At 38.2% G+C, this 13,957-nt stretch overlaps 1 protein-coding gene across 1 annotated transcript in view; it reads left to right on the forward strand.

The window, feature by feature from the left end:
• Positions 1-13,957, forward strand: part of CCDC73 (coiled-coil domain containing 73) — a gene marked incomplete at its 3' end in the record, with an annotated part of 100,861 nt that overhangs the window by 54,287 nt on the left and 32,617 nt on the right. The window lies entirely within an intron of this gene.

The following is a 13,957-nucleotide window of genomic DNA, read 5'->3' on the forward strand; positions in this document are numbered from 1 at the left end:
TCTTGTTGTCAGTGATATGTTCTTGCCTTTCCCTTGTACCTGGTCTGTGTCCCTTGATCTCCACTGGTCCAGGTGGTGATGGTCCAAGCCCTGTTCTGAGCCCCAAAGCCACCGGGTGGGAACAGAGGTCCCAATGCTGGGTTCCTGGTCCCTGGATCAGGCAGGGCAGGGGTGTGCTTTCCGTGCGCACTCAGCAGAGATCTCTCTGTTCCCTGGCTGCTCAGATCTCCTTCTCACCATGCCTGAGCCAGAGTTTTTGACTGTGGAATGGCAACTCCATTCCTCCACTTGCTGCCTTGTCTTACTACTAGAGGTGAACTCTGTAAGTACCCTACTCACTGTTGGGCATTTCATCTAAGGTCTCTCCCTCCCTTTGAGTCCTGAGAGTCTCTCACCTCCCAGGTCTCTGGTTGGTGTAACTCTAACCGAACAAGTGAAAGATCTGTATTATAAGAACTTCAAGTCTTTCAAGAAAGAAATTAAAGAAGACCTCAGAAAATAGAATGAGAAATCTTCCATGCCCTTGGATTGGTAGGATTAACATAGTAAAAATGGCCATCTTACCAAGAACAATCTACATATTCAGTGAAGTCCCCATCAAAATTCCAATACGGGCTGGAAAGATGGCTCAGTGGTTAAGAGCACTGACTGCTCTTCTAGAGGTCCTGAGTTCAAATCCCAGCAACCACATGTTGGTTCACAACTATCTGTAATGGGATCAGATGCCCTCTACTGGTGTGACTGAAGATAGCAACAGTGTATACAATAAATAAATCTTTAAAAAAAAATCCAACATAATTCTTCAACAACATAGAAAGAACAATTCTCAATTTTGTATGAAAGCAAACAAACAAAACCTCAGGATAATGAAAACAGTTCTTAACAATAAAAGAACTTCTGGGGGAATCACCATCCCTGACATCAAGCTCTACTACAGCTTGGCATGGTACAGAGACAGACAGGTTGATCAATGGAACAGAATTGAAGATGCAGAAATGAAATCATACACTTATGGACACTTGATCTTTGACAAAAAGCCAAAAACATATGATGGATAAAAGAACACATCTTCAATAAAATGATGCTGGTCCATCTGGCAGTTGGTATGTGGAAAAATAAAGATAGATTTGTATTTGTTACCTTGCACAAAGCTCAAGTCCAAGTGGATCAAGTACCTCAACATAAAACCAAATACACTGAATCTAATAGAAGAGAAAGTAGGAAACAAACTTATTGGCTGGGGGAGGGGGGGGGCTTCCCTAAGCAGAACTCCAGTGGCACAGGCTCTAAGATCAAGAATTGATAAGTGGGACCTCATGAAACTGAAAAGCTTCTGTAAGGCAAAGGACATAGTCAGTCGGACAAATCAGCAACCTATAGATTGGGAAAACCCTTTTAGCTCCTTACTTTATTAAGTTTATCCCTGGGTAGTTAATATTTTGAAACTGTTGTGATTTTCTTTTGTTCGGTGAGTTTGCTTTTGGTATACAGAAAAGCTACTGAGCTGTCTGTGCTGATTTGTGTTCTGCTGCTTTTCTGAAAGTGGGTTTTGGATCTAAAAGCTGTTGGGATTTATGTAGGGGTGCTTGTCATTTACAAACACAGAGGGTATAATGCCTGTATTTCTTATTTGTCTATTTTTACCTTGCACTGGTTTAGATAAGACTTTGAACACTGTGCTAAATATGAGAGGAAAGAATAGGCAACCTTGTCTTGATCCATATTTTAGAAAAAAATGCTTTCAGTTTTTTACTATTTAGTATAATGTTGGATATAGATTTGCTGTGTTTAGCCTTATGTATGTTGAGGTATGTTCTTTCTAGTTTCTTCAGGGTTTTTATTATGAGGGATTTTGAACTTGTTGAGGCCTATTTTGAATACCAGTTTTAAGGATCATATGGTTTTTGTCTTTGAGTCTATTTGAGTGCTGAATTACACTAACTGATTTATGTATGTGGAACAAACCTTCATCCCTGGAATGAAAACAACTTGTGGTATATGATCTTCTTAGTAACTTTTACTTCCTTCCTTTATTCCTTCCTTCTTTTCCTTTCTTCTTTCTTTTCTTCTTCCTCCTCTCTTCTTTCTTCCTCCTTCTTCCTTTTTTCCTTCTCCCCTTTTTTTCTTTTTCATTCATTCTTTTTCTCCTCCTCCTTTGTTTCCTCTTCCTCCTTATTTTCCTTCTCCTTTGTCCATTCCTTCTCCTTCCTTCCTTTCTTTCTTTCTTCCTTTCTTCCTTCCTTTATTCCTTCCTCCTCCTTCTTCCTTCTTTCTTTTTTCTTTTGAAACAGGCTTTTGCAGTATAGCCCAACTGGCCTAGAACTCATGAAGATCTGTCTACCTCTGTCTCTTAAGTAAGTGCTGGGTTTTAAAATGTGCACCAATGGGAGGAGAAGCCCTTAGCCCTCTGAAGGCTCGATGCCCCAGTGTAGGGGAATGCCAGGGTGGTGAGGTGAGAGTGAGTGGGTAAGAAGGGAGAGGGGGATGAGATGAGGGTTTGCAGAGAGGAAACCAAGGAAGGGGATAATATTTGAAATGTAAATAAATAAAATATCCAATATAAAATAAAAATATGCACCATTATATTTAAATTTAATGTGTTATTTTAATCCTTTGGCAAGTTTTAGTCATACACATATACACACATAAATGAATTTTAGGTAGTTTTACCCAGTTCCCTGTCTTCTCTCTTTCTTTCTCCTGATGAAACCTTTCTTCCCAACAAATTTCCTTCCTACCTTCATGTCTTTTGTCCTAGGGTTACCATTGCTGCAATGAAACACCATGATCAAAAACAACTTAGGAAGAAAAGTTAGAACTATCTGGCTTGTGCTTCCATTTCACTGTCCATCACTGAAGAAGGTCAGGACAGGAACTCCAACAGGGCAGGAACCTGGAAACACAAGCTGATGCAGACAGGCCATGGAGGGGTTCTGTTTACTGGCTTGCTCTTCATGGCTTGCTCAGCTTGCTTTCTTAAATAGCTCGGGACAATCAGTGCAGAGTTGGCACCTCCTATAATAGGCTACCTTCTAATCGATCACTAATTAAGAAAATGCTTGTTTACAGCTCAATCTTATGGAGGCATTTTCTTAATTGAGATTCTCTCCTCTTGAATAACTATAGCTTGTGTTAGGTTGACATAAAACTAGCTAGAACACTGACCCACTGAGTTTAATTAGGTTAGTTTATGAGCACGAGTGGGAGATTTTCACCAAAGCACAAGCAACCTCTCAGTTGGTAAACCACCAAGGAAAGTGGCACACCCTTCTAGCACCTGTTATTTAAATAGTTCCTCAGGGAAGGGTGGTCCTTACAAGCCCTTCCCCCATCCATGATAAAATGTTGATGAGCCAGTCTTGTCCAGTCAGTGTGTTGGTAGCTATGGCTACAATAATAAGTGCAGCAGCCATGCCATCTCTAGAAGGCATCTTCTGGAGTACTTTTCTTATTCTCTAGGTCTTATATTCTTTTCTACCTCCTATTCTGGGATGTTCTCTGAGTCTTGGAGGAGTGATATAGCTGTTTCTTTTAGGGCCAATATTCTGCACTTTTAGTAGCTATGAATATCTGTATTAACTTTCTCCACTACAAGCCACTTCTTTGACAAAGCCTGAGAGCATTGCTAGTTTACTGTGAACATGGCAGTTTGAAAGGCAATTTGAGAATATGCATTTAGCAAAACAGTAATAGTAGTCATAGTTGTAGTCATAGGAGGAGGAGAAAGATGAGGAGGAAGAAGCTCTCTCCTAGGTCCTATGACCTCTCCAACCATGGACTTTTTCCCCAGGGTTTTACAAGTTCCCGCCTGTGAAGTATATTTCAGATCCAACCAGAAAGATGTTGGTACCCCTATCATAATCATGATACTTTTATACCTTGCCCATATCTTGCCTGACAAGTCACTATGTTTGCTCACATGGTTCACAGGGCCATCTACAAGTACTGTCAGTTTATGCATTGATGATTTTGGTTACTCTATAAGCATTACTGTCAGCTAGCTTTTTCATACCTATGACCTATGTTATATGAATAAACAGCAATAAAAATAATGTATTTTAGCTCATATTGCAGAGGTTTTAGCCTGTACTCCTTGGAGTCATGGAGGGAGAACATCTTGACAGGGAGCATATATGAAGCAGAGCAGTTCACTTCTACTATGGACAGGAGGCCCACAAGGACCTGTGATGAGAGAACTCACAGCCATGACCACAGTGACTCACTGGCTGGTCTGGACCTCACTATGTAGATAAGACTGGCCTTAAACTCATAGAGATCTACCTGCCTCTGCCTCCCAAATACTGGGATTAAAGGTGTGCCCTATCATATCTTTCTCTTGCTCTTCCAAGTTAACCCCCCTTTCCCATTTCTCTTCCAATCACCTGCCTCCTGCTTTCACCCTTTCAAGAACTCCTCACTCACCATGGTTCTACTTCTTTTTTTTTGTTTTGTTTTGTTTTGTTTTTTTGTTTTCTGTAGTAACTCAGGTTATATACTCATACCTAAAGATTGAGAGTTAGGAACCACAAATGTCTTTCTGGGTTATATCACTCAATATAATTTTTCTAGGCCTATACATTTGCCTGAAAACTTAATGACTCATTATTCTTTATCACTAAATAGTCTCCTATAGTGTGTATATGTATCATTTTTCCATCATCTATCAGTCAAGGATGTTTTCATTTCTTAGATATTGTAAGTAAAGTAGCAATAAACATGGCTGAGCACGTATCTGTGAAGTAGTTTGTCAAGTGATTTTGGCATATGGTAGGTTTATTTTTACTTTTTTGAGAATTGTACACAGTGATTTCCAGAGTGGCTGGACTAGTTTCCCATCTCACCAACACTGAAGGAGCATTGTCCTCTACTTACATCCTTGCCAGCATTTGTTGCCTGTTGTTTTCTAGAGATTCTGACTACAGTGAGATCTCAAAGTGGTTTAATTTGTATTTTCCTCATTGCTAGGGATGTGGAATCCTTCTGAGATATTTCTTAGCTAGTTTTTTGTTTTTTTTATAAGAACACTGTTCATATCCACAAACTGATTTTAAATTTAGTTTTCTTGACTTTTTTTTCTTAGTTCTTTGTAGATTATGGATATTAAACTTCTATCATATGTATAGCTGGCAAAGATCCTTTCTCACTTTGTGGGCTTTCTCTTCATTTGGCTTCCTTTTTGTACAGAAGCATTTTAGTTTTATGAGATTCCATTTGTCAGTTGTTGACCTTAGTTCATGAAAATTTGGAGTCCTGAATAGGGTGGTTGTCCCTACACTGTGTCTTGTAATGCGTTGCCTATGTTTTCCTCTACAAGTTTCAGCATTTGGGTTTCACATTGAGGACTTTGAGCCATTTGCAGTTGATTTTGTGCAGGTAGTAATGACAGATCTAACTTCATGTGGACATTTAGTTTTTCCAGCACCATTTGTTGAAGTTGCTGATTTTTCTTTAGCGAGTATTTTTGAATTCTCTGGCTGTAAAATTTCAAAGTGTTTAGATATTCTCAATACACTATTTTATGTTTTTGATGTTTTACATAATCTTTATTTTTAAACTAAAAAAAAAAGTCTTCTTTTTGAAAATTTCAGAAGCTGACCAAGTCATCACATTGGTCAGATTACTCACTTAAAACTTCTAATCATTAATTTTCTTAGAGATAATTTTCTGTTTTCTTTATACCGCTGTGTGATTTTGTCCAGAACAGTTAAGTTATTGGTTTGTGATAAGGTGGGATTCCTTTGTGTGTGTGTGTGTGTGTGTGTGTGTGTGTGTGTGTGTGTGTGTGTGTGAAGCAAAATGAAACAGATCAAACTTAGTTGATAGATAAACTAGGTATTACAGTTCTGTATGCTGCCTCCCTCCACTGTTGTGGCAATCCTGAAGAATTCTGATATTATCTATGCCAGCATTCATGACCTCTGCTGTTTGTCTGAGTAAATGTCAGACTCTCCAGGAGACTGTGATATTAAGCAGACTCGGCTGTGCTGGAAAGGGAGGGGTGGAGAGAAAACAGCATGGTATTTATGACTGCAGGAACTATAAGTTGTAATTTCAGGAGATCAAAGCATGTGCTGTTTATCTGTTATACTAACAGCTTTGAATAAAATGGCTAGAAAACAGACAATGTACTAAAAGTTCAGGATATTTTAAAGCTTATAAAGGCTGTAAAATTAAAAGCATAGCTTTTCAGTGAAGAATTATTTCATTGAGTCTTTGATTTCAATTTATTTTGCTCTCAAGATTAATATATAAGAGAAAGAGAAGACATGAAATATTTTTTTTTCACCTTTTCAGCCATCTATTAGTTGTCTATACATTTCATCTAACTATTTTGTAACAGTTATTTTAATGAAAATTGATAAATTTTAGGTTATTTCTTAAAAGATAACTAATTCCAGTAGCTTTACACTTCACAGTACTGTTAAGTACAGGAAGAGGACTGAGGACACGGTATGACAGGTAATGTATGTACCAACAAGTTAGAGGACCCAAGTTCAACATGGCACCCATGTGCTGGGAAGAAAGAATTGAGTTCCACAAGTTGTTTTGTGATCACCATGTGTGTTGTGGTTCTTGCACCCACACCTACACACAAGTAGATAAATAAACATAATTTTAAAAAGAAAAATACTGAAACAAATATGAGTTCATTAAATTTTGTTGCCATAAAGAAGAAAAACCCTTTAGACCACCAATTGTCATTTATTCAGAGAATTATGTTATGTAAATGGCTTTATTTATACCTCTTATATAGGTGTATACCTCTTGTTAGCAGGCCAGTGAAGCTTAGGAATGAACCTTGAACACATCACTAACATAAAACAAGTCATTGAATAACTTAATTTCTAATTTGTTTAAATTTTATTTACTTAATTCAAATATAACTTGGTGTAGAAAAGGCTAATATTAAAAACTAATAACTAAAATTTCAAAAACTATTTTCAGTTTTTCTTTGAAAGTTATCTTTGCATAAGAAAGCAACTATAATTATATAATATAATTATGTAAGAAAAGATATAATTATATTTAAGTCAGTGTCATTGGTAAAAATCAGAAGGCTACAGAGATAGCTCACAAACTGTATGTAACTCCTGTCCCAGGGTTTCTGGCATCCTTACACAGACATACATGTAATCAAATATCCAAAGTACATGAAATAAAAATAAAACAAAAATTTAAAAAGTAGAATTAGTTGGGCTGGAGAGATTGCTCAGTGGTTAAGAGTGCTTTGCTCTTTCTCCATCTTACCTACCATACCTCATCTTCTCTTTGGATTTTGACCAGTAATAGTTTAATAAAGTCTTCAGTTCTAGGCACTTCCATTCTGGCAAACCAGAATGTCCATTGTTGGAAACTAGGATGTTCCAAGCTTTGCTCTTTGTTCTGATAAGTAACCCAGATATATTTAACAGCTGCAGAGGTAAAAAAGGAGTTTGTCTTGTGTGGCATGAGGCACGAACAGCAATAGGAAACTTGACCAGAATGCAGCTTTCAAGAGGTTTCAGACAATGTTTTAGGAAACTAGGGAAATAGGAAGTGATATTGCTCCTTGTCCTGGAGATATTTTTGAGACCCATAACCAGAGTAGTAAGGTCTTGAGCTATAGTTTGTTGACTGTTTTCACAGTTTCTGGTTAAACTTTGGCACACCACAGTTATTAGATATGATTTTGGGAGTAGCATTCTTTTTTAAAATCTAAAGCCTTTGGTCAAGAAAGTAGAGGAGCCATGTGGTTTTTGAGATCTCTATTTTCATACACTTCCCTCCTGAGAATTGACTAATGTTCCCCCTCATAATTTGCTTGATTGAGGGCATCCTGCACAGTGCTGTATTTGTCTGGGTTTGCTTCTCTGCAGTATTGCAATTAAAGGACACTGATTTTTGCCACTTTCTGTTTTGGGAAGTTCTTCCAAACCAGAGTGTGTATAGTGGAGAACAAGCTGGTCTAAGGGCAGAAAGCCTGTGAGCTCATGAGCATTTGCAAGCATATTTTGGCACAGTAGGAAAGTTATTCCACTGTGTTCTGATTTATATGATATGAATTGAATTTTTGTATCCTGGTATGTATTTTATATTTCTGAATAAATATATTTGCTTATGTTTTGATATTTTTAAAATTGGGATGTGCCTCCTAATTGATGTGATCAGAAAGAATAGTGTCATAGTTAAACAGCACTTGAACCTTATAATTGATGTTGTCATAAAAGTAATAAATAATAAATAAAAGTAATAAAAAAAGACCTTACACTATGCAACTAAATTCCTCTTACCTTCTGTCACCCTCCATAGTCACTTAACTGGCACCTCCTCTTTTATATTTACCAATGCTGAAAATGGTAAAAACAATAACTTGCTCAATAAGTTCAGTTAAAGAGCATTTAGCCTATGGCATACTAGAATAATGATTCATTTATTATATTGTTTGCTGACTAGAATATAATGAGGAATTAACCTATTTTAAACTCACAGTGTGGTGATTCTGGAGTTTAACAATCAAGATTATTTTTCAGTTAAAATATAGAATGTTCTTTTAAAGTTAACACAGTGCTGATAACTCATATCTGCTAAGTTTTGTTTTTCCAGTTTGCTAATAAAACTTCACTGATCTACTCATACTTATCACCAAGAAGTCTCTGGGACACGGATCTAAAGTGCTGTGTTGTTTCTCGAATGGAGGAAATCTGGCTAATTCAGCTATAAATGCTCAGCACTATACTCATGTCTACACCTTTCTGAACAGTCTTGTGAACTGCATCTATTGTACCATTAACAATAATCTGTTTGGCTGACTTTGAGTGCCTTCATCAGGTGTTTTTATTGTCATTTACTTGATGCTGAATAAGTCAAAATTGATCAAATTTATTTTAAATGTCTTCATATTTATTATTCTTTACAAAGTATATTCATTATACCTTTTAATTCTTATTAAATTTCTGAAGATAGGTATGTTGGATATAAGTTGTGAACCAAGATACTTTTCTTCAAGAAACTTATAGATAGAGCAGGGTTCTTTAAGTGTATCACCATGCCTAGCTCAGTAGAACTATTACATGCTCCTACCTCATACCTCTACTTCTTTCATTCCATCTGTTTACTTCATTGAAGAAAAGAAGAAATGATGGTCTACTAAAAAAGAGTAGTTGAAAAATATGGAGTAAGCAGTTGGAATGAAAGGAATAGAGGTATGAAATATGAGCATGCAATAGTTTTACTGAGACAGCATAAAACTAAGCCTTTCTGTTAGTCTTCTTAAAGAGGCCTGTGTTTTGGTGCGTACTGATGTTGCTTTCTCTTCCCATCTTGTTTCCTTTAGTAGTATAATAATATATGTTCTTCCTGTTTTTGTATCTGTAATAAATATAAATAATGACACACACACAGTCATTAGAAGGTTTAACTGTAGAGCTGCATGGATGCACTGCAATTTACAAATGAAATAAGCTTAAATCAGATTAATGTAGTTCTCATGGGCTCAGCTTTGCTGCATCGTGACTCCAGGTGAGCTGTACAGGCCTACACAATGGCTACGCAGCCTCATCTGCTTCTGAGTGTCTTCCCAGTAGGAAGGTTTGAAATTCCATCACACCTATCAGTTGTTTGATCTTCCTTTTCTATGATGGCTAACTCTATGCAAAATTATCTACTACAGATCATTTTTAAATCTCATAAAACCACAGGATCATCTAATCTGGGTTTCATCTTTTTTAAAAAAAGATTTATTTTCTGTATATGAGTAAACTGTCGCTGTCTTCAGACACACCAGAAGAGGGCATCAGATCCCATTACGGATGGTTGTGAGCCACCATGTGGTTGCTGGTAATTGAATTCAGGACCTGGAAGAGCCGCCAGTGCTCTTAACCACTGAGCCATCTCTCCATCCCCCCATCCATTTTTTTTTTTTTAAGCCATGAACTGTTTTATGATGTGGGAGATGAGTATTGAAACAAATCTAGAGTTGGTAGACATGAAGGGAGACTTGAAAGAAAGAACTCTTTAGCTCACGTTTATCAGAAGTTCGGCACGGTGCTGCTGAGGCTTGTCAGAGCACAATTTGAAAGCTGTTAATTGTATCTAACAACTTTCTGTGGTAAGAGGGACTAAGACCTAAAAGAGGGGTAGCTTATTCAGTATCAAATAATTTGCAAAAAGCATTCCCTACTTTCTCTAACTTTATTATGTATGACTGTCATATTCTAAACAAACTAACCTTTACAGTGTTACAAACTCTGGTTATGGATTTGGTAATGTCAGCGGTCTTTGTACTGCACATAATCGGTCTAAGCCAGTCAGTATCACTCTTTCCTTGCTATAGCGTAAGGTTCAAGTGTGAGCATGTGGTCTAGTTTTGGTAAGCAATAGGCAGTTGGAGGAAACTTACAAGGAATACCAAGAGCTAGGTGTGGTGGGGCATGCCTACAATCCCAGCACTTGGGAGACAGAATAGTTGTGAGCTTAAACCACTCTATGCTATATAGTAAGATGGTCTTAAGAAACAACAGGCTTGGGCTGGAGAGATGGCTCTGCTGTTAAAGCCTAGGCTCACAACCAAAATATAATAAACAACAAATGTAGTATCCTTGGTTGAGATAGTCATTATATACTGTTGAAATTGGCCTCTTGTTACATGGCCTCTTGGTGGCTTAAGATGTGAAGTGTAAACATGAAGTAAGTAATGAGTGTATAAAGGATACTCAGTCAATTTTATGACACCCATGTAAAAGTGACCTATTTAAAGGCTGTCTCAAACTGTTAAAAAAAAAAAAAAGACTTTATGGGTCCTGTTTTTTCTCTTTTCACAGTTTTTCTTTCAGTGGATTTGTGTTCTTAATTTAGTGTCAGCTCTATGGATGATTCCACGCATCTGTTTTTACTCACATTTTCCTAGGCTCAAACTTTAAATGCACTCCTCAGTTTCCCTCTTTCTTGTTCTCTCTTCCTTCATCTTCCTTCTCTTTCTCCCTCTCTCCCTCCTTCCTCTCTTCTCTCAGCTTCCTCTGGATTTTGTTTTATTTCTCGGGCTAGCTTTGAATCCCCAGGCCTAAGCTGTCATCTTACCTCAGCCTCTCAAAGACCTGAACTACCACACCTATTCTGCTATTTGTTTTAAACTGCATGGAAGCTGTCTCTCTGTGATTATTATAAATTCTATGCTAACTGGTCACATACTAGAGCTTGCACTCTCCCATTTTCTCCATACCTGAAACAGAGAAGGAAGAAAAAAAAACTATCACTAGTCTGAAAATAGTGACTTGGATGGATTTTATCTGATAAAAGTTGGGAGCTCTTATGGTTGCACAAAACTTAGGACATGTCTTTTGCTGTAAGTGGGGTTTCTAGTGAAATTCCTGGAAGACTGTAGGCTTATAGCTGGGAAAGGAGACAAGCCTTAAGCAAGCATTATTAATCATGTAGAAATCCTTGATTTCAACTGACAAGAAGCTTCAGTCAGAATCCTTCATGAGCACTTTCTTTCTGTTTCCATAGTCCTGTACCATCTCTGAGTTCTGACCTGCCTCACACTCATCATCTTACACTCAGGTTAATACAGAATAGCCAGCTCGCTAGTGTTCCTTTATCTAGAGTTCCTCCACTCTTTTAAGCAAACTATTTTTAATCTACAAGTTTAAGATAGCAGCTGCTGGCTCTTGACACATTGATATAGAAAGAATGTTGAACGGAGTATTTCTCCTTTGCCCAGCAACTTGAATCTCAAGCTATGAAACCCTTCCCCTTTACTTATCTGTATATTCAGCATCATTTCTAGTTTTCTATGCTTCTTGCTTTTTCCCCTGTACCTCTTCTGTCCTTGAAATGTCCTTTTAATTTTTTACACAATTGTGTTAAATGGAGTTGGAATGAGAAACAGAAGACACATTGAAGTTGTTAATGGAAAAGTTTAGTGGGGAGGATGTTTACATAATTGTTGACAGAGTTAAGAAAACAGGGGATGGTGAAGCATCCTACAGATAAAAGTAGAGGGAAAAATGCCAATGACAGTCACAACTGAAGGGACAGGGACTGAAGCAGTGTGCAAGCTTTAATTTTTCAAAGCCTACTTTTAATAATGGTTCTTAAACACTTTAACCTCCCTTCTAGCCCACCGTCCACCAGATGTACTGAAAAAGAAAGGTTATTAGGATATGGGAACAGTGAACCCCTTTAGAAAAGGTTCTTTGGAGCAAATCCCATCTGTATTGTCAGGAAATCAGCAGTTCACTTCATAGGTCAGCAGTAGCAGCTCCATCTACTCACAGACACTTCACAAATACACCAGCAGTCCGGTCCAGTAGTGTCTGGATAGCAGCAGTGGTGGCATTCCCTAGCAGAGAACATCTAGGCCTCAGCCAAACCAGCATGAATTAGCAGAAGAGTTAGTATAACCAGGGACACCAGGAGAAGTTCTCACTGTGCCTCTTTCAATAAAGTGAAGATCAGCAAAGACGTTAGACCGAGAAGCTTTGCAGAGCAAGCTGTGCAAGCAAGCCTGCCTCACAGTCAGTGGAGTCCTGTTTGTACTCCCTCCAGACGTCATGTGTCCTCCACAGGTCTTGCCTCAATATGTGAGTTTGTCTTAGCAAAACTCCATGTGAGTCTGTATCAGCTGACATCACTCTGCCAATCAGCCCGAGTTCATGGAGGCCACCAGCGTACCACCAGAAGTTTTTTGGTGCATGACTCTATGGGGTCATGATAAATGGAGCTCAACTACAAAGTGTTGTGAGGCAGGTGTGTGGTTAGCGGAGAACCCTTCATTATGCATCCTTTCATGTGCTTGCTTTAGTAAAACGTTCTTTTACCTTCACAAGTCTGCCTTAGTGAAATATTCTTTCACCTGTGTCTGCTTCAATGAAGCATTCCTTCATGTGTTTGCTTTATCAAAATGTCCTTTCATTTGTGTCCACTTCAAAAACTACTCCTTCATGTGTTTGCCTCAGCAAAACACCATCTGACACAACTGACTTTCTGAAGAAACTAGAAGTTTCCACTTCACAATGGGACTTGGAGAGAACTACAGAAGGTTGAGCTGTGAGTTCCTGGAGATGTAAGGCTGTTACTAGATTGCGGTCCATGGGGAGGCAGCTACTACACAGGTGTCTTCCACAGATCTAACCCTACTGAGTTCAAAGAACACACGATTTCCTTTTCTCACAGAGATGGGTGACATAGGACAGAGAGCAGTGTGGGAAGAGCATGGCAAGTAAGAAAGGTCAAAGAAGGGTGTGCCCGTTCCTCTCAGTTCCCTAATTCATGTCTTGCTTTTGTCATTCAAATTTTTGTTTTGTTATTTAATTTATTTTTATTTTATATGTTTTGCCTTCAGGTGCATGTGCATACCTGGTGCTTGAAGAGGTCAGAATAGGCTCTTAGACCACCTGAAACTGGAGTTAGGGATATTTGTGAAATTCGATAAGGGTGCTAAATTGAACCTGGGTCCTTTGCATGAGCAGTAAGTGCTCTTCACAACTGAGCTCTCTCCAGATCTGTTACTATAATACAAGCTGAGAGTTCTCACTTGCCAGAGAGTAATTTCCCTCCTGCTTTTCTAGGGAAAGCATTACTGCTAGATCCACATGATTAACAGTCTTTTATGCAATGGGCATACCCAAAAGTGGTGTATGAACCGAAGACTAATTCTCCTAGATTTTAAGTGGAGATTTACACAGAACTGTTTGCAGCTGTGACATGTAGAGCCGAGGCATCCAGTTTTGGTGGAATCCCTGTTTTCTTTTGGGCCTCCTGGATACCACATTCTTGGGCTTCCTTCTTCCTCAGTTGGCTGTACTTTCCATCATTTGTTACTGGTCTCATCTCATCTGTGAGTGTTAGGATTCCTTAGGACACAATTATTTGTTAGCTTCTGTCCTTCAAAAACGTCTTTCCATAAAGGACCTTGATAGATCAGTAAAATTATGTTGAGTATTCCACTGTGAGATCTTTCCACCAAGGGCTCAGTCCA

This window comes from Micromys minutus (genome assembly GCF_963924665.1).
Source record: "Micromys minutus genome assembly, chromosome: 17".
Lineage (NCBI taxonomy): Eukaryota > Metazoa > Chordata > Mammalia > Rodentia > Muridae > Micromys > Micromys minutus.